Raw genomic sequence first — 22,544 nt, 5'->3', positions numbered from 1 at the left:
ATCTGTGAAAAGCCAAAAGTGCTACCCTTTACTGTCTTCAGCCTTCAGAAATTGAACACAATTTGTTCAACAACAAAATGAAAACTTTTAGGATTTATTTTTCTTTTGATTAACAGTAGACTTGAAAGGGTTCAAACCATCAATACAATAACCTAATGTTTCTTTCATTTTATTTGTAATAGTTTTTGATATTGTTAGTGTAGAAATACCAAGACCTAAATAAAATAACATGACAAAGGGAGCAGCATCCAGTGGCATCTTATCTTTAAAAACATGTCTTAACATCTCAGTGAAATAACACAGCACTCTACCTACTAGAAATCTTTAATGGATGCGGGAACATTAGGGCAGAGAGTATCTGTCAGGAAAACAAATTATATTTCATTTCACCCGGTCTAGTAGGAAGAGTTTCAAAACAATAAATTAAGACTTGTATACCTTCAACAAGCATTTGCACCCTTTTATAAAATTATATATCTCTGGAAACATCATGGGATTTGCATTATTCACTTTATCTGTTGAAGACAATATTTTTCTATGATTTCTGCCAAGAATAAGCTACTAGCAGTTCCTGAAATCCCTTTTAAAAATCTTTAGAACTTTTCTACTATTTTTAAGATTATTTAACTTTCTTTTGGAAGATCCTAAGATATTTTCAGAAATGCTTGCCCTGTATGATTAAAATCTGAGTAGCATTTGACATTGGTCAAGTACAGTGGTACCTCGTCTTACGAACTTAAATTCATTCCGCGATGAGGTTTGTAAGGTGAAAAGTTCATAAGATGAAACAATGTTTCCCATAGGAATCAATGTAAAATTGAATAATGAGTGCAAACCCAAAACTCACCCCTTTTGCCTTACACTGCTGGGAATCCCCGCCTCCAGACTTATGTTGCAAGCCGAAGCGCCTGTTCTTGCGCTTCTGGGATTCCCCTGAGGCTCCCCTCACTGGGAAACCCCACCTCCGGACTTCCGTGTTCTTGCGATGCTGGGATTTCTCTGAGGCTCCTCTTGCTGGGAAACCCCACCTACAGACTTCCGTGTTTTTGTGATGCTGCAATTTCCCTGAGGCTCCCCTCACTGGGATTCAAAGTAGCACTGGCAAAAATGAAGGGCAATGGAAGTCTGGAGGTGGGGTTTCCCAGCGAGGGGAGCCTTCGGCTGGCAACGGAAGTCCAGAGGCGGGGCATCCTAGCGGCTGCGGCTTGGGTTCGTAATATAAAAATAGTTCAGAAGAAGAGGCAAAAAAATCTTAAACACCAGGTTCATATCACAAAAAGTTCATTAGATGAGGCATTCGTAAGACGAGGTTCCACTGTACTTACCAATATTATACAGAGGATCGAAAGAGAAACTATTTAGATACAGCTTCACTAATAAGGGAGTGATCTCAATATAATAAGATACCTTCTATTGAAACATATGCAGAAAACTCCAGTCTGAATATATAGAGATCACAAAAGAATGGATTAAGACAATTTTCACTGCCTGCCTAATTCAAAAGCTTCACTATTAGTCTGTGTCTCTATCAAATTATTCCTCCCAATTTGAAGTAGGGAGTGGTTAGTGACTTTGCATTCTATGCAGGAAGCTAGACCAAGTAGAAAAGTATTGTTTGAAGTATTACCATAATATCCATAAAATGACTTTGGATATAATGAATCCAAATCCTGATAATTCTTTGAGTAGAATCTAACTATTGTGACTGTGTATAGAGTTTCTCAGTCATACAGGTTATGGTTGTCCCAAAGGTGGTTTTTCAAGAGTCAACTGGGTTTTCTTGCTTTCCTTTGAAGATGCTTTGCTTCTCATCCAAGAGGATTCTACAGTTCCAACTGGATGGTGGGGAGAGCTGGTCATTTGCAGCTCTTTCTTCTTTTAGAGAATCACTGAGGTAGTGAAGGGCTACCAAAATTTTTACTGCCACACTGTGGGCGTAACTTATGCATTTTCTTTCAACATCTTTCAGTGCAAATTGGGTGCTCTGGGGTGGAGCTCCATTTTCGCTACCCCACTGTGTTCCCCCCACATCCTGGCAGCAGCCTACCCCTCTACCAAGGCCGCATTGAGGTATATCTTGAGCCTACCCCTCTACTGAGGCCACATTGAGGATCACCTGAATAGTACAAATGGGTGTAGAACCTTCTTGGAACTTCTGAAAGGACTGTGAAAGGGAGATAGATGATTTATTTATTTATTCATTTATTCATTTGTCCAATACCCAAATACATAGGAAGAAAAATAGACATGTGATAATATAAAAGAGGGTGAAAGTGAACTTAGAGGAGAGGATATATGAAAGGAAGAGAATATATAAGATAGGTGAAAGAAAGGAAAGACAATTGGACAGGGGACGAAAGGCACTCCAGTGCACTTATTTATGCCCCTTACTGGCCTCTTAGGAACCTGGAAAGATCAATCGTGGAGAGTCTAAGGGAGAAATGTTGGGGGTTAGGGGTTGACACAATTGAGTCCGGTAATGAGTTCCACGCTTCGATAACTCGATTGTTGAAATCATATTTTTTACAGTCAAGTTTGGCGCGGTTCGTATTAAGTTTGAATCTGTTGCGTGCTCTTGTGTTATTGCGGTTGAAGCTGAAGTAGTCACTGACTGGTAGGACATTGCAGCATATGATCTTGTCGGTAATACTCAAATCGTGTTTTAGGCGCCGTAGTTCTAGGCTTTCAAGGCCCAGGATTGTTAGTCTATTTTCGTAGGATATTCTGTTTCGAGTGGAGGAGTGAAGGCCTCTTCTGGTGAAATATCTTTGGACATTTTCAAGGGTGTTGATGTCTGAGATGTGGTATGGGTTCCAGACAGATGAGCAGTAATCTAGGATGGGTCTTGTGGGCTCTTGTGAGTAGAGTGGGCTCTTCCCCTCTGTAGAGAAAGGGCTGTTCAATATTGACATAGGTGGCTTCTTTGACCCCTCTTTCAAACCAGTGGTCCTCTTTCTTCAAAATGTAGACATTGTTGTTTTCAAAAGAGTGACCTTTGTCTTTTAAATGCAGATGGACTGATGAATCTTGTCCTGATGGTTTTTCTCCTATGTTGTGCCATGCATTTATGAAGTGGTTGTTTTAATTCCCCAATTTGCAGCTCTGCACACATCTTACTGCATTGTACTGCATATATCATGTTGCTCAGTTTGTGTGTGTTTTATCATTGGGATGAATAAGACTTTCTGTCTTAATGTATTTTTGGGTTTAAAGCGTGCATGTTGGTTGTGTTGGTTGAAGATCATCCTGAGCTTTTCAGATATTACTGAAATGTATGGAATGACAACTTTGCTTCATTTATTGTTCTCTTTTTTGTCTGCTGGGTCTTTTGTGAGATTTGGTAAAGGCCCACTTGGGATAACCACATATTCTAAGGGTTTCCTTGATGTATTTTAGTTCTTTTTCTTTCCCATTTTTACTGGTAGGCCCTCAGTATGCCTGACAGGTATTTTCTGAAGTTCTGCGTTTATCAAATTATACTCTTGCCTCTAAAATACAGAGGGATTAGCACTCCAACAATGCTAGCTCTGTTCTTAACATGGGATTAGGGCTTTTTGAAAGAACAATGCATAGGCTTAAAACAAAGCTAAACTCTTCAAGAAAACAGGGGAAATGCTATCTCCACTAGTTCATTGAGGAAGAAATCATTATAAACTAGGTTTACAATTTGTATAATTGTTTAAAATATTGTGAGACTGAAATATTGTGAATTTCTTTTTAAAAATCAACACTAAATTCCTTTCAACTGGGCTGCAACAAAGTTAAAGTGCACTCTAGATCAGGGGTCTCCAACCTTAGCAACTTTAATTAAGACTTATGGACTTCAACTTCCAGAATTCCTCAGTCAGCTGCTGACTGGTGAATTCTGGGAGTTGAAGTCCACAAGTCTTAATGTTGCCAATGATACTTTGCTGAAAGTAGCTAGTGGAAAAAAGGACCGTTGTACCTACCTGAACGGTCTTCTCGCTGCACTGGAAGGAGAGTCCAACATGGGTAGTTAACCAATCTTATTGGTAGAGACTGAGTTAATTATTTACATATTAATTAGGTACCGCCCCCTTGTATCCCCCATGAGCTCAGTTTTAAAAACGAAGACAATGTAAGAGGATAACCAATTTTTATTGTCAACTGTCCAACAAACAAGGTTCCCCCAACTCCGGCGTCCCTGAACTTAAACAGTGCCGGGTGGGTTTGGACTCTCCTTCCAGTGCAGCGAGAAAACCGTTCAGGTAGGTACAACGGTCCTTCTCTACTGCAGCTGGAAGGAGAGTCCAACATGGGATATGCCAAAGATTAAGGCCCATGGGAGGGAGAAGGTCTTGTCAGGGACGTCGTGGAGGCACAAACTCGTTGCAAAACACGCCTTCCAAACGCTGCGTCCACTGAAGCAAACGAATCCAACTTATAATGTTTAACAAAGGTGGAAGGAGCCGCCCATGTTGCGGCCTTGCAGATATCCTCTATGGATGCTTGCGTGGCCCAGGCAGCTGAGGTGGCCGCGCTGCGTGTTGAATGACCCGTCAGTCCTGATGGTGGGGTCTGGTCCCTAGCCTTGTAAGCTTCCATGATGCAATCCTTGAGCCATCGGCTAATGGATTTAGAAGACAGGCCTAGACCCATCCTATGTGTCGAGAATGATACGAACAACTGTTCAGATTTCCTGAACGTTTCCGTATGTCTGATGTAGATTTTCATAGCTCGCCTGACGTCAATTTTGTGCCATCGCAATTCAGATGGATGATTTCCATGAGTACAAAAGTCAGGGAGTATCAATTCTTGTTTCCTATGAAATGTAGAATTCACCTTTGGTATAAAGGTGGGGTCCAGTCTTAGCACAACTCTGTCTGTATAAAAAATACAGAGGTCCGGTCTGACTGATAATGCCGCTATTTCTGACACTCTGCGTGCCGATGTGATTGCGACCAGAAAGGCCGTTTTAATGGATAGCAGTCGTAGGGAAATGGACCTCAAAGGTTCAAAAGGTGGTTTTGTCAATGCTTTGAGTACCAGCGTGAGGTCCCATGACGGGAACCTCCGGACTGGCGGGCTGTGTTTGTTTGTAGCTCCTCGTAGAAAATCCCTCACCCACGGGTGGACGGCCAAGGAGCGTGTCTCTGGAACCTGTATCATAGTGGCCAGGGCTGCCACCTGTCTTTTTAGGGTGTTAGGGGCTAACCCCCGTTCTATCCCCTTTTGCAGAAATTCCAACACCGGGATTACCGATGTCTCCTTCGGGTTCAGATGACGTTGGTCACAAAACTTACAGAAAGCTTGCCAGGTTGCTTGGTAGATTCTTGACGTCGACGGACGTCGTGCTGCCTGCATTGTATCAATGACCTTCTCTGGTAACCTTTGTTGCCTCAGCCTGCTCCTTTCAAGTGCCACACGGTTAGATGTAGCCACTGGGGATCCGGGTGTTGCAGGTTCCCTTGACTGAGGGCGATGATCCGGTCCGGAATCCTCCACGGTGGTGACACCGATAGTGCCACAAGGTCGGAGAACCACGGACGTCGAGGCCAGTGAGGCGCCACCAATAGCACCTCCGCTCTCTCTGCCAAGATCTTCTCCACCACCCTGGGAATGAGACTGGTGGGAGGAAATGCATAAAGCAGACCGGGTGGCCAAGGGGAGAGAAGGGCGTTGGTCCCCTCCGCCCTTGGATCCGGAAAACGTGTGTAAAACCTGGGCAGTTGAGCATTCCGCTGACTGGCAAACAGATCCACTGAGGGAATGCCGAATCTTAGAGTCATCCGCTGAAAGATGGCGGGGTCCAATCTCCATTCCGATGGATCTAGAATGGTTCTGCTCAGCCAGTCCGCCTGAGTATTGCTGACGCCGGCAATATGTTCGGCCGTCAAGGATGCCAAGTGAATCTCGGCCCAATCGAAGAGATGGTTGGCCTCCTCCATGAGGCGTTTTGACCTCGTGCCCCCCTGATGATTTAGGTGGGCCCTGGTTGCGACATTGTCTGTCAGGACCCGCACGTGTCTGTCCTGCACTAGTGGGGCAAACGCTTGGAGGGCCAAGAACACCGCTCTCAATTCGAGGAAATTGATGTTGACTGGCTCCAAGTCCTTGTCCAGAGGCCCTGGGCCATGTGGTGCCCAATGTGTGCGCCCCATCCTAAAAGGCTGGCGTCTGTCGTGAGGGTTACTGGACTGTGGAGCCGAAAGGGGGAGCCCTTGCTTAAGGCTAGCGATGTCCACCATCGCAAGGACTCTCTGACTGCCCGTGGAACACGAACCTTTTTGTTGCAGTGGCTCCTCCTGGTTCTCTGAGCTGGGAGCAAGAACCACTGTAGATCCCGGATGTGATGTCTTGCCCAGGGAACGATGCCTATGGCTGACACCAATGTCCCCAGGATTTTGGATAACAACGCTAGGGGAACTCTCCTGTTGTGCTGAATGCTGGAGATCAGTTGCCGTATGGTGCGTTGTCTTTCTGGAGAAAGAGATACCGTGTTTGATAAGGTATCTATGACTGCTCCGAGATGAAGCAATTTGGTGGTGGGAGACAGGTGACTTTTCTCCATATTGATCGTGAAACCGTGAGATTCCAGTGTCCGCACCGTCCTGGCCAAGTCGTCCCTGGCTCCCGATGGTGACCTGGACAAAACGATTATGTCGTCCAGGTAAGCCATCAGCCGGACTGACCTCTGTCGCAGATCTGCCGTCAAAATGTCTAACAGTTTGGTGAAGGTTCGAGGGGCCGAGGAGAGGCCGAACGGCATGGCCCTGTACTGAAAATGCTTCCCCTCGGTGCAGAAGCGGAGGAACCGTCGATGACTGGGATGTATGGGCACGTGAAGGTACGCCTCCTTGAGTCTATTGATGTTAATAGATCGTGGGAGCGTATGGAGGCTATAATTGTCTGCAAGGAGTGCATTTGAAACCTCCTGTATTTTATGTAAACATTCAGTTGTTTCAAGTTTAATATGAGCCGGCAGCCTCCTGAGGCCTTGGGTACTATAAAGATCACTGAATAGAACCCCTTGCCCTCGTCCTGTCGGGGTACCGGCTCGATAGCGTGAATGTCCAATAAATGCTTTATCTCCTCTCGGAGTTGTAGTCTCTTTTGTGAGTCCCGTATTACGGGGCAATGAAGGAAACGGGATGGTGGAGACTGGACAAACTCCAGTCGAAGTCCTTGTGAAACGGTAGCCAAGGCCCATTTGTCTGATGATGTGTGTTGCCAGGATAGACTGTAATGTTGAAGTTTCCCTCCTATCGGCATTCCGGCTGAGTCACTTGGAGCGACGAAAACCTCTCTGGTTACCTCCTCGAAAGGGCCGTCTCGATTGTTGGTAACCCCGGGGCCTGTCATGGAAAGATCCCCGGTCGGAACGAAAGGTCGGTTGGTTGTATTGGCTGTATTGGCCCTGAGCAAAAGGTCGATGGGCCTGACCCGTACCTGTATTGGCTTCCCAGCGGGGGTTCTGGCGCCTTGTGTATGGGGCGGACCTGCGGTCCTGTCTCCTATTGGCCCTGGGGAGCACTTTCTTTTTGTCCCTGTCCTCGATGAGGACCTTTTACAAACTCTCCCCGAAGAGCATGGATCCCTGGAATGGACTTGAGGCCAGCCGCCACTTAGATTTTAAGTCTGCTGGCCAATTTCTCAGCCAGAGAAGGCGTCGTGACGACATAGTGGTTGCCATGCTCCTAGCCGAGAACTTCGCCGCATGGAGGGTGGCATCTGCCGAGAATTCTGCTGCCGCTCGCAGCTTGCTCAGGTCTTGCCGGAGACGTCCGTCCTCTGGCCCAAGCCTGGCCTGCATTTCCTGCAACCACATAATGGATGCCCTATTGATGAACGATGCGGCAGCCGCTCTGAACCCCCAGCCCGACACCTGATGCGCCTTCCTCAGCAATATCTCCGCCTTCCTATCTTCTGGCCTCAGGCTGTTGCCAGTCTCTGAGGGCACCAGCGCACTGGAAACCAGAGTCACTACTGGCTGGTCAATAGGCGGGAACTCTAGGAGTTTTTCGACCTCCTCGTCAAAGGTGTAAAACTTTCGTTCAATGTTCGAAGGCCCTTGCGCGGCCGCTGGGTGCTGCCAAGGGCGCTTAACTCCCTCTACAAATATGTGGGAGGCCGGGAAGTGTTCAGTCTCGGGCTGAGCTTCTTTAAGGAGAGCCTCAGAAGTCTTAGTCGTGTCAGTAGGGTCAGTTGTCTTAGGGGCGGCCGCGAGGTTCATCACCTGCTTGGCTTTACAAAGCAAGGTCCTGAATAGTGCCGGTTTGAACAGTCCCACTGTGGGTGGCGGCTCTGGCACTGTCTCGTCCTCAGACCAATCATATTCTCTGTCACTCTCCTCAAACTGTGGTTCCTCCATTAGTGACCCCACGCCAGAAGGGGGCGGTACTGTCCAAGGATTTCTTTCTGGAGCCTGTTGTGGGGGCCTAGCGCTTTGTTGCGCCCCCGTAGCAATGCCCTGTGAGTAAACGTTGGCGATGATTTCCTGAAGATCAGGTGTCATCTGTTGCCAAGAGCCAGAGGGACCTCTTAAGCCTGCTGCCGTGGGTGTAAACGTAGCTGAAGGCCCCTGCAGGCTTCTGACCGATTGTCCTGCAGACCCCGATCTGTTCCAAGAAGTGCCAGGGGATGGCATGGCCTGAGGTATAGGTATAAATTGTCTATCAGGCGACCAGTCCCCTGTAAGCATGACCCCAGTGGTCCCCAGGGGAGATTGGGAGGTCAGTTGTTCAGGGGTCATCTGCTGCCGCTGTGTAAGGGGCAGTCCGGAAGGAGAGGGCTGCAGGGCCGCTTCCAGTTTTTTTTCAAGGGCCTTAATGCGCTTCTCCGCTTCCTTCAATGAGGAACTGGAAGATTGGGAGGCTTTTGACTTATCCTTTGCCTTCCCTTTGCCCTTATCCTTGGCAGCTGGGGAACTGCTTTTGTCAGTCCCTGCCTTCTCTTCCATTTTACTCACAGTTAGTAGTTCAGAACAGTAATTTTGGCTCCACGCCCTTGCAACTCGAAGAAAAAATGGCGCCTCGGCACTTTGGCCTCTTGCGCATGCACACTGGGGCCTTCTAGCCCACTCTCGCGCCCTTGCCGCCAGAATTGCCGTCTTCCGCGCCAAAATGGCCAAGATGGCGGCGCCCGTGTCCTTCGCGGCTTTTTTGGGGTCGCTGCTCCGCGCCCTGCCACCAATGGCGGTCTCCGCCAGGGTGGTCGCCCTGGCTCTCGCCTCTGCTGCCCGTAACAGCCTGGTGGTCTCAGCGGTCGTGCTGTTGCCGCGGCGGCGATGGCGGCGTTATCGGCGGCTCGCTCTCCCCCGGCGGCGGCGGCGGCGGCTCATTTCCCGGCCGCCGAACAGCTGATCGCTCTTTCGGCTCGGCTCGCCGATCTCGGAGAGCGATTCCAAGCCTCCCAGTGGGGGGGGCGGACCCCCCCACCTTCGGCCTGCAGCCTTAGTGTGGCCTCGGAGGCCAGGGACCCCAGGCTGGATGCTCCTCTGCGGGGTGTTCCCTCGGAGGGAATACAAAACCCCTGAGGAGTGTCGTTGGGGGTGCTGCCCGCGGAGGGCAGGGACCCCTTGCTGTATGTTCCACTGCTGCCAGCTGTGCCTGAAAGACAAAGCAGAACATTAAACAGGTTACAACATTTTTCAAACATTTTTTAACATTTATTAAACATTTTTAAACAATTTATTAGCTTTAATTAGCTTAAGCTCAAACTCAGTAAGTCTCTACTCTTAGACTGAGTTTTTAAAACTGGGCTCATGGGGGATACAAGGGGGAGGTACCTAATTAATATGTAAATAATTAACTCAGTCTCTACCAATAAGATTGGTTAACTACCCATGTTGGACTCTCCTTCCAGCTGCAGTGGAGAATGTTTCTCTGTTGACATCCCTGCTTGTAAAGAATTAGAAAAGCCCCAAAGAGCGTTGTACAAATATTTCAGCATATAAAAGATATCAATTAAGTTTAATGAAAGTTGTTTTAAAGGAAATAGTAATTATTAGCTCAGCTTATCTACATACCTCCACAGTGAGCTCTCTGTGATACTCCCCAGGTTGTAGTCATACAACTTTGTCAGAATTAAAATCACCTAGAGATACAAGAAGAAAATATTGGTTAGTCTCTAACAATTAGAACCTCATACCACTGATACAGCCCACAGGAAAGTTTAGGCTGTTTTTAATGAGTACTTAACATAATTAAATGAATTGCTTAAGTATTTGCTTGACTAGCATGAGTACATCCTGAACAAGGGGGGAGGGAGGGAGGGCGAGAGGAAGAAAGAAAGAAAGAAAGAAAGAAAGAAAGAAAGAAAGAAAGAAAGAATCTCATTAGGTTTTACCATATCATACTAACAATCTCATGAGACTTCAGCATCTCTCCCAAGAATCAGGGAAAGATTATCAATTCTTTCTGGATTTGACAGTAATCTTAAACTTTAATGTTGTTAATTAAAAAAAAACATTGTTGAAGTGCCTGGAATAATAAATTCATATGGCAGTGCCCAGCAGCTGAAAAGATTGTAACCCCTATAATCTAATTTCTATCTAAATTCAAGAGATTTATAGCTAAAACATTCCCAACTAATGGCTGACTAATCTTTGGATTAGCAGGAGAATAAAATACAGTACATCACTTTTCTAAGAGTTTCTCATTCCAACTAGGATTCTGATTGAACCAACCATCAAGAAGCCAACAAATTCCCTAAAGAACTCTCAAGAAAACCTTGGGATCCAAACATTTCTTAAAATGTATTATAATAGGTTACCACTTTTACAAAATTTACAAAATGTAAATACCACCTGCTAATAATCCGCAGATTCTCGCCCAGCCACCCTGTTTAGGGTGACACGTTCCCTCCTGAATAGGGAGGGAGCAGTGGAACCCTTGCAGAGTGTTGCTGAGGAATTTGTTCAGTTGCTTGCAGATAACGTCACTCATATCCACTCAGATGAGGGTTTTATAATTGGTGTTTTATTGTTTTAATATTTATATCTGAGTTCTTTTATTACTGTAATTTGTATTTTTATATTATTGTACATCGCCCTGAGTCCCATTGGGATTGGGCAGCATAGAAGTTGAATAAATAAATAAATGGATATGTGACCTGTCATACTACTAGCCTGACTTCATTATTTAGTTTATTGCCAACTTGTTTCAAGAAATGCTTTATGTTCCAATACCCCTCTTTTTACCATTTTCATAGAAAGGAATTTATAAGCCTGTTCAGGGAACAGAACAGCAACATAATTTGGTATCTTCTGCAAGCAGCCATCCTGCTGCCACTGATAAGCTTTCCTAGGAGGGCAGTGATGAAATTTAGGACTTTACAACCCTTAATTGGTACATGTCTCTGTCAGACATATACAACCACTGGGGGAATGCCACCTGACCGTCTGGTAGGCAGGTTGATACCTTACACAAGATCAGGTTGTTGTTAAAATAGTGAAATTAAAATGAAAGCATATCATCAGATTTTAGTAGTTCAGACCTTAGATAATAGAAAACATAATATGTAAGATTCTTCATTTATTTATCCGAAATTTTATTTCACAGTTTTCAATCTACTGCTTGGCATGTAGACTGAATATTGCAAGCCTGCCATTTGTTATTATTTAGTTACCCCATACAACCCAGACATTGAATTACAGAAAACCACCTGCAAAACTGAATTCATGATGTAAGAAGCAACAAAAATGAATACTAAATTAAAATCAATACCATAGGACCATTTCTTAAAACAGGTAAATTGTGACTGATGAGATGTGATTGCAGAAGATTTTAGAAGGTAGGCAGAAAAGACACAATTCATTCAATTATATATTATTTTTAGTTAGTTAGTTAGTTAGTTAGTTAGTTAGTTAGTTAGTTAGTTAGTTAGTTAGTTAGTTAGTTCAATAGTACTGAAAAGACTTTAGGATAGGGATGATAGGCACACTGGTGCGCTTATGCATGCCCCTTACAGACCTCTTAGGAATGGTGTGAGGTCAATGGTAGACTGTCTAAGTCTACAGTTACACTACACTACACTACACTATTCACCAGTCAAATATATTGAACAAAGAGATGTATGGCAATAGTCCATATAAATACCACATTCTTTTCCCATCTACTTGAGACCAGCTTTAAGGGTATTTGCTTCATTCTGGAAACTCACATAGTAATATGAGTTCTGTTGGTTATAGACTCCCTGACTATGTAGATTCAACTGTTTTCATGGGGGAAAGAAGTAGCTCTCTTTTGTTGTTGTTTTGAGTAATTTAAATGTCATGCATATCTAATAATATACTATGGTGTATTACTGTCTCCATGTCTTTCATGAAACATATCATGTCTTCCATCTGATTTTTGTTTTGGAGGGAAATAGTGAAATATGAAACCCTTGGCATGTACAGACAGCAAAAGATTGTCAGAATATTCTGCTTTCCAGGGATAAGGCCAGGTTTAATTAATATTCCATCTTTGCTTTATAAATTATTCTAGGATGCTTTCTCAAACTTAGTTGATTGGTCCAGCTGCAAGCTGTTTTAGATGTGTAATCCAAAAAACATTACAAAACTTAATGCAGTAGCTCATAAACATCTGTTATCCAATACAGCAGTGGAATATATGGAATATGAACAAAGAAGAATTATGACAGTGGATAGTTGGAACAGCCTTGGAACAAATCCAGGCACAAATGTGGTTAGCAACAATGTAATCATCATTATACGATCTATGCCGCTGCAATATGAGAGAAGAAATTTTGTAAAAGGTAGGTACAAATTGAACAGTCACATGATAAGGCTCTCATTTTATGTGTGGGGTGAAAATCTAGATAAATCTATTTCAATTACTGTTTCTTTTTCTTTTCATATTGTGTTGTTTGAATGGTAAAAGGTTAGTTTATATTTAATATTTTTTTCCCTATTCAACTGTTGCTAAAAAAACTGAAGATGCTAATGAACAAGGACATGCATATTATGTTTTTCTAAATGTCAGAATACAGGATGTAAAGAAATGTTGTAATGAAATGATGCATTGCCCTTTTCCCCTTGACTTCCAATCCCCCCACCCCCACTTATCCTATTTTCAACTTTTATTATTATCCTAATCAACACAAAATGGTAATAGGAAGAAGAAAATAGCAAAAGAAAAAAGAAAAAATCACTGCAGAAAGTAGGTCGCCTGATAATGTTTCACATGGTGAACCCTTTAGAAATATAAACATGTAAAAACTGATTCTCAGCTTTGATAGAACTACTTATTTCATTATTTCAATTATATATTATTTTTGAGGACCTAAAATAGACATTTTGCAGAAGATGTTTGCAACAAAACTAAAAAGTGCTAAGTGTCTTAAATGAGATATAGGAATATAGATTACAGATTAACAGAATTGGAAATGACGTTGCAAGTCATCTAGTCAAACCCCCTGCTCAAGCAGGAACTCCTACATCTGTTCTACCTAGAATCGAACTCACAACCTACTGATTGTGAGGCAAGAGCTCCTTCTACAAAACTTAGGGAATATCTTTATACATGCTTAAGTTGCTCTTGTCCTGCTGTCTTGATTCTAAGACAGTTTCAGAAACAGCTATTCAGAGTAAGAGTCTTTGGCAACAGGCTGGACAAATCCCCCAGTGTTTGTCCCCCTTCCCGCTATTCCTATTGCAAGAAAGTAATTGCCAATAATTTTTCTTCTTCTGGATGGGTCTTACAAGAACACATTGGGTACATATAGATACAAGTTAAAGCATCAAAATGCACATAAGGCAGACATAACTATTGGTTTTAAAAAAATTTGGGGGGGGAACCCTGATTGAGGGACATAGAAGGACCGTTGTACCTACCTGAACGGTCTTCTCGCTGCACTGGAAGGAGAGTCCAACATGGGTAGTTAACCAATCTTATTGGTAGAGACTGAGTTAATTATTTACATATTAATTAGGTACCGCCCCCTTGTATCCCCCATGAGCCTCAGTTTTAAAAACGAAGACAATGTAAGAGGATAACCAATTTTTATTGTCAACTGTCCAACCAAAAATAATGTCTGCCCAACTCCGGCGTCCCTGAACTTAAACAGTGCCGGGTGGGTTTGGACTCTCCTTCCAGTGCAGCGAGAAGACCGTTCAGGTAGGTACAACGGTCCTTCTCCACTGCAGCTGGAAGGAGAGTCCAACATGGGATATGCCAAAGATTAAGGCCCATGGGAGGGAGAAGGTCTTGTCAGGGACGTCGTGGAGGCACAAACTCGTTGCAAAACACGCCTTCCAAACGCTGCATCCGCTGAAGCAAACGAATCCAACTTATAATGTTTAACAAAGGTGGAAGGAGCCGCCCAGGTCGCGGCCTTGCAGATATCCTCTATAGAGGCTTGCGTGGCCCAGGCAGCTGATGTGGCCGCGCTACGTGTTGAATGACCCGTCAGTCCTGATGGTGGGGTCTGGTCCCTAGCCTTGTAAGCTTCCATGATACAATCCTTGAGCCATCGGCTAATAGATTTAGAAGACAGGCCTAGACCCATCCTATGTGGCGAGAATGATATGAACAACTGTTCAGATTTCCTGAATGTTTCCGTACGTCTGATGTAGATTTTCAGAGCTCGCCTGACGTCAATTTTGTGCCATCGCAATTCAGATGGATGATTTCCATGAGTACAAAAGTCAGGAAGTATTAATTCCTGTTTCCTATGAAATGTAGAATTCACCTTTGGTATAAAGGTGGGGTCCAATCTTAGCACAACTCTGTCTGGATAAAACATACAGAGGTCCGATCTGACAGATAATGCCGCTATTTCTGACACTCTGCGTGCCGACGTGATTGCGACCAGAAAGGCCGTTTTAATAGATAGCAGTCGTAGGGAAATGGACCTCAAAGGTTCAAAAGGTGGTTTTGTCAATGCTTTGAGTACCAGCGTAAGGTCCCATGACGGAAACCTCCGTACTGGCGGGCTGTGCTTGTTTGTAGCTCCTCGTAAAAAATCCCTCACCCACGGGTGGAAGGCCAAGGAGCGTGTCTCTGGAACTTGTATCATAGTGGCCAGGGCTGCCACCTGTCTTTTTAGGGTGTGTTAGGGGTTAACCCCCGTTCTATCCCCTGTTGCAGAAATTCCAACACCGGGATTACCGATGTCTCCTTCGGGTTCAGATGACGTTGGTCACAAAACTTACAGAATGCTTGCCAGGTTGCCTGGTAGATTCTTGACATCGACGGACGTCGTGCTGCCTGTATTGTATCAATGACCTTCTCTGGTAACATCTGTTGCCTCAGCCTGCTCCTTTCAAGTGCCACACGGTTAGATGTAGCCACTGGGGATCCGGGTGTTGCAGGTTCCCTTGACTGAGGGCGATGATCCGGTCCGGAATCCTCCACGGTGGTGACACCGATAGTGCCACAAGGTCGGAGAACCATGGACGTCGAGGCCAGTGAGGCGCCACCAATAGCACCTCCGCTCTCTCTGCCAGGATCTTCTCCACCACCCTGGGAATGAGACTGGTGGGAGGAAAGGCATAAAGTAGACCGGGTGGCCAAGGGGAAAGGAGGGCGTTGGTCCCTTCCGCCCTTGGATCTGGAAAACGTGTGTAAAACCTTGGCAGATGAGCATTCTGCTGACTGGCAAACAGATCCACAGAGGGAATGCCGAATCTTTGAGTCATCCGCTGAAAGATGGCGGGGTCCAAGCTCCATTCCGATGGATCCAGAATGGTCCTGCTCAGCCAGTCCGCCTGAGTATTGCTGACGCCGGCAATATGTTCGGCCGTCAAGGATGCCAGGTGAATCTCGGCCCAATCGAAGAGATGGTTGGCTTCCTCCATGAGGCGCTGTGACCTCGTGCCCCCCTGATGATTTAGATGGGCCCTGGTTGCAACATTGTCTGTCAGGACCCGCACGTGTCTGTCCTGCACCAGCGGGGTAAACGCTTGGAGGGCCAAAAACACCGCTCTCAATTCGAGGAAATTGATGTTGACTGGCTCCAAGTCCTTGTCTGACCAGAGGCCCTGGGCCATGTGATGTCCGATGTGTGCGCCCCCATCCTAAAAGGCTGGCGTCTGTGGTGAGGGTTACTGGGTTTTGGAGCCGAAAGGGGGAGCCCTTGCTTAAGGCTGGCGATGTCCACCATCGCAAGGACTCTCGGACTGCCCGTGGAACACGAACCTTTTTGTTGCAGTGGCTCCTCCTGGTTCTCTGAGCTGGGAGCAAGAACCACTGTAGATCCCGGATGTGATGTCTTGCCCAGGGAACGATGCCTATGGCTGACACCAATGTCCCCAGGATTTTGGATAACAACACCAGGGGAACTCTCCTGTTGTGCTGAATGCTGGAGATCAGTTGCCGTATGGTATGTTGTCTTTCCGGAGACAGAGATACCGTGTTTGATAAGGTATCTATGACTGCTCCGAGATGAAGTAATCTGGTGGTGGGAGACAGGTGACTTTTCTCCATATTGATCGTGAAACCGTGAGATTCCAGTGTTTGCACTGTCCTGTCCAAGTCGTTCCTGGCTCCCGATGGTGACCTGGACAAAACGATTATGTCGTCCAGGTAGACCATCAGCCGGACTGATCTCTGGTGCAGATCTGCCGTCAAAATGTCTAACAGTTTGGTGAAGGTTCGAGGGGCCGAGGAGAGGCCGAAACGGCATGGCCCTGTACTGAAAATGCTCCCCCTCGGTGCAAAAGCGGAGGAACCGCCGATGACTTGGATGTATGGGCACGTGGAGGTACGCTTCCTTGAGGTCTATTGATGTTAATAGATTGTGGGAGCGTATGGAAGCTATAATTGTCTGTAAGGAGTGCATTCGAAACCTCCTGTATTTTATGAAAACATTCAATTGTTTCAAGTTTAGTATGAGCCGGCAGCCTCCTGAGGCCTTGGGTACTATAAAGATCACTGAGTAGAACCCCTTGCCCTCTTCCTGTTGGGGTACCGGCTCTATAGCGTGAATGTCCAATAAATGCTTTATCTCCTCTCGGAGTTGTAGTCTCTTTTGTGAGACCCGTATCACGGGGCAATGAAGGAAGCGAGATGGTGGAGGCTGGACAAACTCCAGCCGCAGCCCTTGCGAAATGGTGGCTAAGGCCCATTTGTCGGATGACGTGTGTAGCCAGGAGGGACTGTAATATTGAAGTTTCCCTCCTATCGGCATCCCGATAGGAGTCACTTGGAGCGACGAAAACCTCTCTGGTTACCTCCCCGAAATGGCCGTCTCGATTGTTGGTAGCCTCGGGGTCTGTCCTGGAATGACCCCCGATCGGATCGAAAGGATGACTGATTGTATTGGCCATATTGGCCTGGAGCAAAGGATCTTTGAGCCTGACCCGTTCCTGAGGTGGCTTCCCAGCGAGGGTTCTGGCGCCTTGTGTATGGGGCAGACCTGCGGTCCTGTCTCCTATTTGCCCTGGGGAGCACCTTCTTCTTGTCTCTGTCCTCAATGAGGACCTTCTCCAAGATCTCCCCGAACAGCATAGACGCCTGGAACGGGCTTGAGGCCAGCCGCCATTTAGACTTCAAGTCTGCAGAGACTTCCGGCTTGGCGGAGATCGTGGCGGGACATCTTTGGCAGGGCTCTGCCAGGCGATCCCTTCTACCCCCTCCGAAGGTCGCATTTGCGATCGGATCGGGCTCGGATGGCCCGATCCCAGAACAGGGGGCTCCCCTCTGCCCGAGGAGCCATCGCTGAGACTCCGGAGGCAGCGGTTCGCCCCGCAGCTTCGAAGACGGGAGAACCGATCCTCTTTGCCTAAGAGGACCGGCCAGCGCTTTCTCCCCTCGCCCAGCGGGAAGCTGAGAAAAAATTTTAAAGTGAAAGTTTTACATTTAACCAACTGAAAAAGAATACATTCGATAAAGGACTCAAGGTAAAAAATTTCCTCTTTGTTTCAAGACTAAAATCTGAAGATTTGATCGTTCGGAAGCCTCAAGGGAAAGCTTTCTTTAACGAGGCGAAAGTGAAAGTTTTTCTCTTTGAGTCTCATCCGCAAATAACAGCCGAGACTAATCCTTCCCATTTTCATTGTTTCCATCTTGCAAGTGAATTTTGGAATCTATAAAACATTTTTTCTACCTTATGCTTTAATAAAAGAACTTAAACTGGAAATGACTATTTAGAAGATTTTAATGCTTAAAAGAAATCAGTAATGATGAGTAAAATTTCTTTTTTATAGTCTGTTAAAAACATTGTGTTCCGGGCTGACATTTCAACAGCGGAGGAATATAACTTTGTTGCCTTATTTTTTTTTCTCATCCTGTTGTCTCTGCAACATAATAACATCATATAACAACTTGAAAACAAAAGGGAAATAGAAGGAACTGATACCTTTCCTTTGGATTAACCTAGCTGGATTACTTGCTGATTGCCTTTGGATTACTTTGGATTACTTGCTGATTGCCTTTTTCTTGGGATTATTTTTTTTTTTGAGAACCTTTTCACATCTGCCTGGTTATATGAACTTCTGACTTCTAACCTGACTCCATTTTGAGATCTACTTTTTTTGCCTTTGTCTTGAATTTGGAAAAGAACATAGACTCCATTTTAATCACAAGAAAATTATTAATTTGACTTTCCTTTTGAGACCTGCAACTGGGATTAAGTATAACTGTATCTTCTGACATTTGGATTCACATTCTTCATTTATTTAGTATAATTTCTTGATTTATAAGAAGACTATAACTATATATATTGTGTTTTCTTTTTGATTAATTAATCCTTTTTTGATTCCCTTCTGATTTTCCTTCTTTTTACACCTATCTGTAAAAGAAGTTTGAATTGAAGACTATGCACTGTTAGTAAACCTTGGTTTCCTGCTCTATTCCAATTATTTGAATTGAAATATTCCCCCTTTCTCTCTCCTTTTTTCTCCCTCCTTTTACTGCTTTATTAAGTCTCTTTTCTCTTCCTTTTTTTTTCTTTACCTCCTTAGAATCTCCCTTTTTAAAATAGTTATTATTCTTTCTTTGCTGTTATTTACTCTGTCTTCTTATTAGACCATTTATTTTTAACTTTTATTTGTTTTTTATTTCTAAAAGTTTTACATCTGTTTTCTGTGTTATTATATTTTTAAATTTTTAAATTTCCAAAATAATAACAATAATAATAATAATAACATATATTGGATTTTGAATTTTGAATTTTCTTGACAACTGAATAGTTATAATTTAAGGGCAACTGTTAATAAAACAGATTGAATAGATTTGGAATTTATAGATATTTTCTCCCTTTCACTACATATAAATTTAGATTGATTTAAATTAATTTGAATTTTAAACTGTGGATTCAAAATTGATAATGTCAACTTCTTCAACTGTTGTTAAAACGGTCAAAAAACAAACCACTGCAACAATCTCTTCTCCACAAGTGTCGCCGCGTCCTTCCCCGACGCACCAGGCGTCAGCTATGTCTTCCAAGGATAAAGAAAAAGACAAAACAATGCAGTCCAACTTTGCAACACTACAAGAAACTTTAAACAACATGCAGGACTTTATGTTTAAATCTCAAGAAAATGCTACCCAACAAAGAGAGGCTATAAAAGAGGATGCAACACAACAAAGAGAAGCTATAAAAGCAGACTTGACAGAATTTAAAAAGGAGATGGCCCAATTGAAAGTTGATATGGCCGAGGTGAAAGACCAGATAAAGGTGATTCAACAAACACTACAAGAAAGCGATGATCGAGTGAAAAAGGTTGAAGAGAAATCCGACAAAAATGCAAAAAGAATAGATTATCTTGAAGGGAGAGCTGATGCAAGACATAGAAGACATGATGAATCAATCATCCAGCTGGAGATGCAACGTGCTTCGTATGGACTACGATTTCAGAACATGAAAGAGGAAAAAGATGAAGATTTAAAAATGACTATGGCGGAAACTATTGGAGGAATACTCCAGGAGGATCCTGCTGCGCTAGTGAAAGAAATCGATGAAGTTTACAGAACTTCGAATAGTTACATCCGTCGCCACAACCTCCCAAGAGAGATTCACATCAAATTTACCAGGAAAACTTTGCGAGATGACATACTCCACTGGGCAAGAAACTCCAAACTCCAACATCAAGGAGTGGAAATAAAAATATTAAAACAAGTTCCAAGAAGTGTCAGAGAGAGCAGAAGAGATTACCATTTCTTACCAGAATTTTGATCAAAGAAAATATAACCTATCGTTGGTTAATCCCACAAGGTCTTTCTCTGACATGGCGCTCTACAAGATACAAGCTGGAAAATGTAGAACAAGCTAGGTATTTCTTTGAAAATAGTGGCATCAGCCACATGGACTTTTCAGATAAGCAACAAGAGGCTCAACAACAATCAGCACAACACCAACCAGAGGAGAAATTAGCAATCCAACAAGAAGAACTTTTGGGGGCCACTGCTCAGGCAATAGAGCAGGACCAAGGTGCTAGAAGAGTTCAACCCCAGCGAGAAACCAAAAAACCTACTAAATGACAACAACTAAAGATCTAAAGATCTTTTCGGTAAATGTTAATGGACTTAATGAACCAAGGAAAAGGAAACAAATCTTTTCCAAAATCAGAAGTCAAAATGCTCAAATTGCAATATTACAAGAAGTACATATTAAAAAAGATAACCAAAAATTATTGTTGAATCCTAAAATTGGAAAAATGTATGCTGCATTAGCAGATCAAAAAAAAAGAGGTGTGGTGATGTATGTAGAGAATTCTATAAATTCCAAACAAATATACAAGGATAATGACGGTAGAATACTGATTGTACAAGTTGATATTGAACCTAGACCTATAGTGGTTGTTTCTATTTACGCTCCCAATGAAGACCAAATGACATTTTATAAAAATTTACATCAAATAATAATAGATTTAGCAATTGAGAATGTATTAATAATAGGTGATTTTAATGCTATTGTGAATAGGCAACTAGACCATTCAGGGGGGGGGGGGGAGTAATAATAAAAGGAAAAAAACAAAAAGAAATCTACTACCTAGTACTTTCCAAAAAATGAAAACAGAATTATTGTTAAATGATATATGGAGGGAAAGACACCCCCATAAAAGACAATTTACGTTTTACTCTAATCCCCACAAAATCTGGACAAGAATAGACATGGTATGGACACCAAAAATGGTTGCAGAACAAATAAGGGAAGCAGAGATAGATGTTAATACATGGGCCGACCACAACCCAATAGTGGTTTATATAAGAACGAATAATAAACAAAATACTTGGCGGATGAATAGAAATATATTAAACGATAAGAAATATAAGGATTGGATCGAAAAGGAATTAAAAATATTTCTTGAAATTAATAAAACTCCAGACACCACTCCACAGAATTTATGGGACACACTCAAAGCTTATATAAGAGGGTTAACAATATCCTATATAGCAAAATACAATAAGGAAAATAAATTAAAGTATGTACAATTAATAAATGAATTAAAACAACTGGAATTTGCATCGCAGCAACACACCAAGAACAGAGATTTTAAAACAGAAATAAATGTAATTAAACATAAAATTTGAATTATAGAACAAAATCAAATAACTGAAAAAATTAAAAGAGCAAAACAACATTATTTTGAACATGCAAATAAACCAGGCAGATGGTTAGCATATAAACTTAGAAAGCAGAGTCAATCCAAATTGATAAAAAAATTAGAAGATAAAGATGGTACAATAAAATACGATATAGAAGGAAAGGCAGATATTGTCTATAATTTTTATAAAGATCTTTATGCCAAAGACAATGTTAGTGAAGATGAAGTTTTTAATTACTTACAGGCTTCAAAATTACCACAAATAACAGAAGACCAACAGACTATGTTGGATGGACCAATAACAATGGAAGAACTCCTAACTATAATTAAAAAACAGAAAAACAATAAGGCCACTGGTCCGGATGCTATACCGGCAGAATGGTACAAGATAGAAAACGAAATAGTAAGAAATCATATGTTAGAAACTTTTAATTTATGTAGACTTGAGGGTAAAATTCCGAAATCTTGGTCAGAATCGTTGACAACTTTAATACACAAATCCGGCACTGACCCAGTAAAAATCAAAAATTATAGACCTATATCTTTATTAAATGTGGATTATAAAATATTTATTGCCATTTATGCAGATAGACTTAAAAGAATTATAAATGGAATAATACACCAAGACCAAAATGGATTTCTACCAGGGCGACAAATTAAAAACAATCTTAGAACTGTAATAAACACATTAGAATATTATGAACAACATTCAGATAAGACAGCATCTTTAATGTTTTTAGATGCTCAAAAGGCCTTTGACAACGTCAACTGGACATTTATAAAAATGCAATTAAACAAAATGAGATTTGGCCCAAAATTTGTTAATTTAATAGATACTATATATTCAAAACAAACGACTAAGATAATATTAAATAATAATCAATTACAAACACTTGATATAAATAAGGGAGTTCGTCAAGGATGTCCTATATCACCATTGCTATTTATTATGACACTTGAAACTTTATTAATTAAAATAAGAGCGGATTCTGAAATAAAAGGTTTAACTATAGGAGGCGAAACTTACAAACTCCAAGCTTTTGCAGATGACTTAACGTTTATAATTGAAGAACCGATAACAACAGTTCCT

The 22,544-nt window shown here is 43.0% G+C and overlaps 1 protein-coding gene across 1 annotated transcript in view; it reads right to left on the bottom strand.

Moving 5' to 3' along the window:
* The window catches only part of LOC139167803 (VPS10 domain-containing receptor SorCS1-like), a 372,414-nt gene extending 362,364 nt beyond the window's left edge, over nt 1-10,050 (bottom strand). The window contains exon 1 of the mRNA XM_070752750.1: nt 9,989-10,050. The gene's annotated coding sequence lies outside the window, so the exon portion shown is untranslated. The remainder of the gene's footprint in view (nt 1-9,988) is intronic.
* Between the last annotated feature and the right edge of the window lie 12,494 nt (nt 10,051-22,544).

This window comes from Erythrolamprus reginae, chromosome 5 (genome assembly GCF_031021105.1).
Source record: "Erythrolamprus reginae isolate rEryReg1 chromosome 5, rEryReg1.hap1, whole genome shotgun sequence".
In the NCBI taxonomy this organism is placed as follows: Eukaryota; Metazoa; Chordata; class Lepidosauria; order Squamata; family Dipsadidae; genus Erythrolamprus; species Erythrolamprus reginae.
This window is presented reverse-complemented; position numbering and strand designations above follow the sequence as displayed.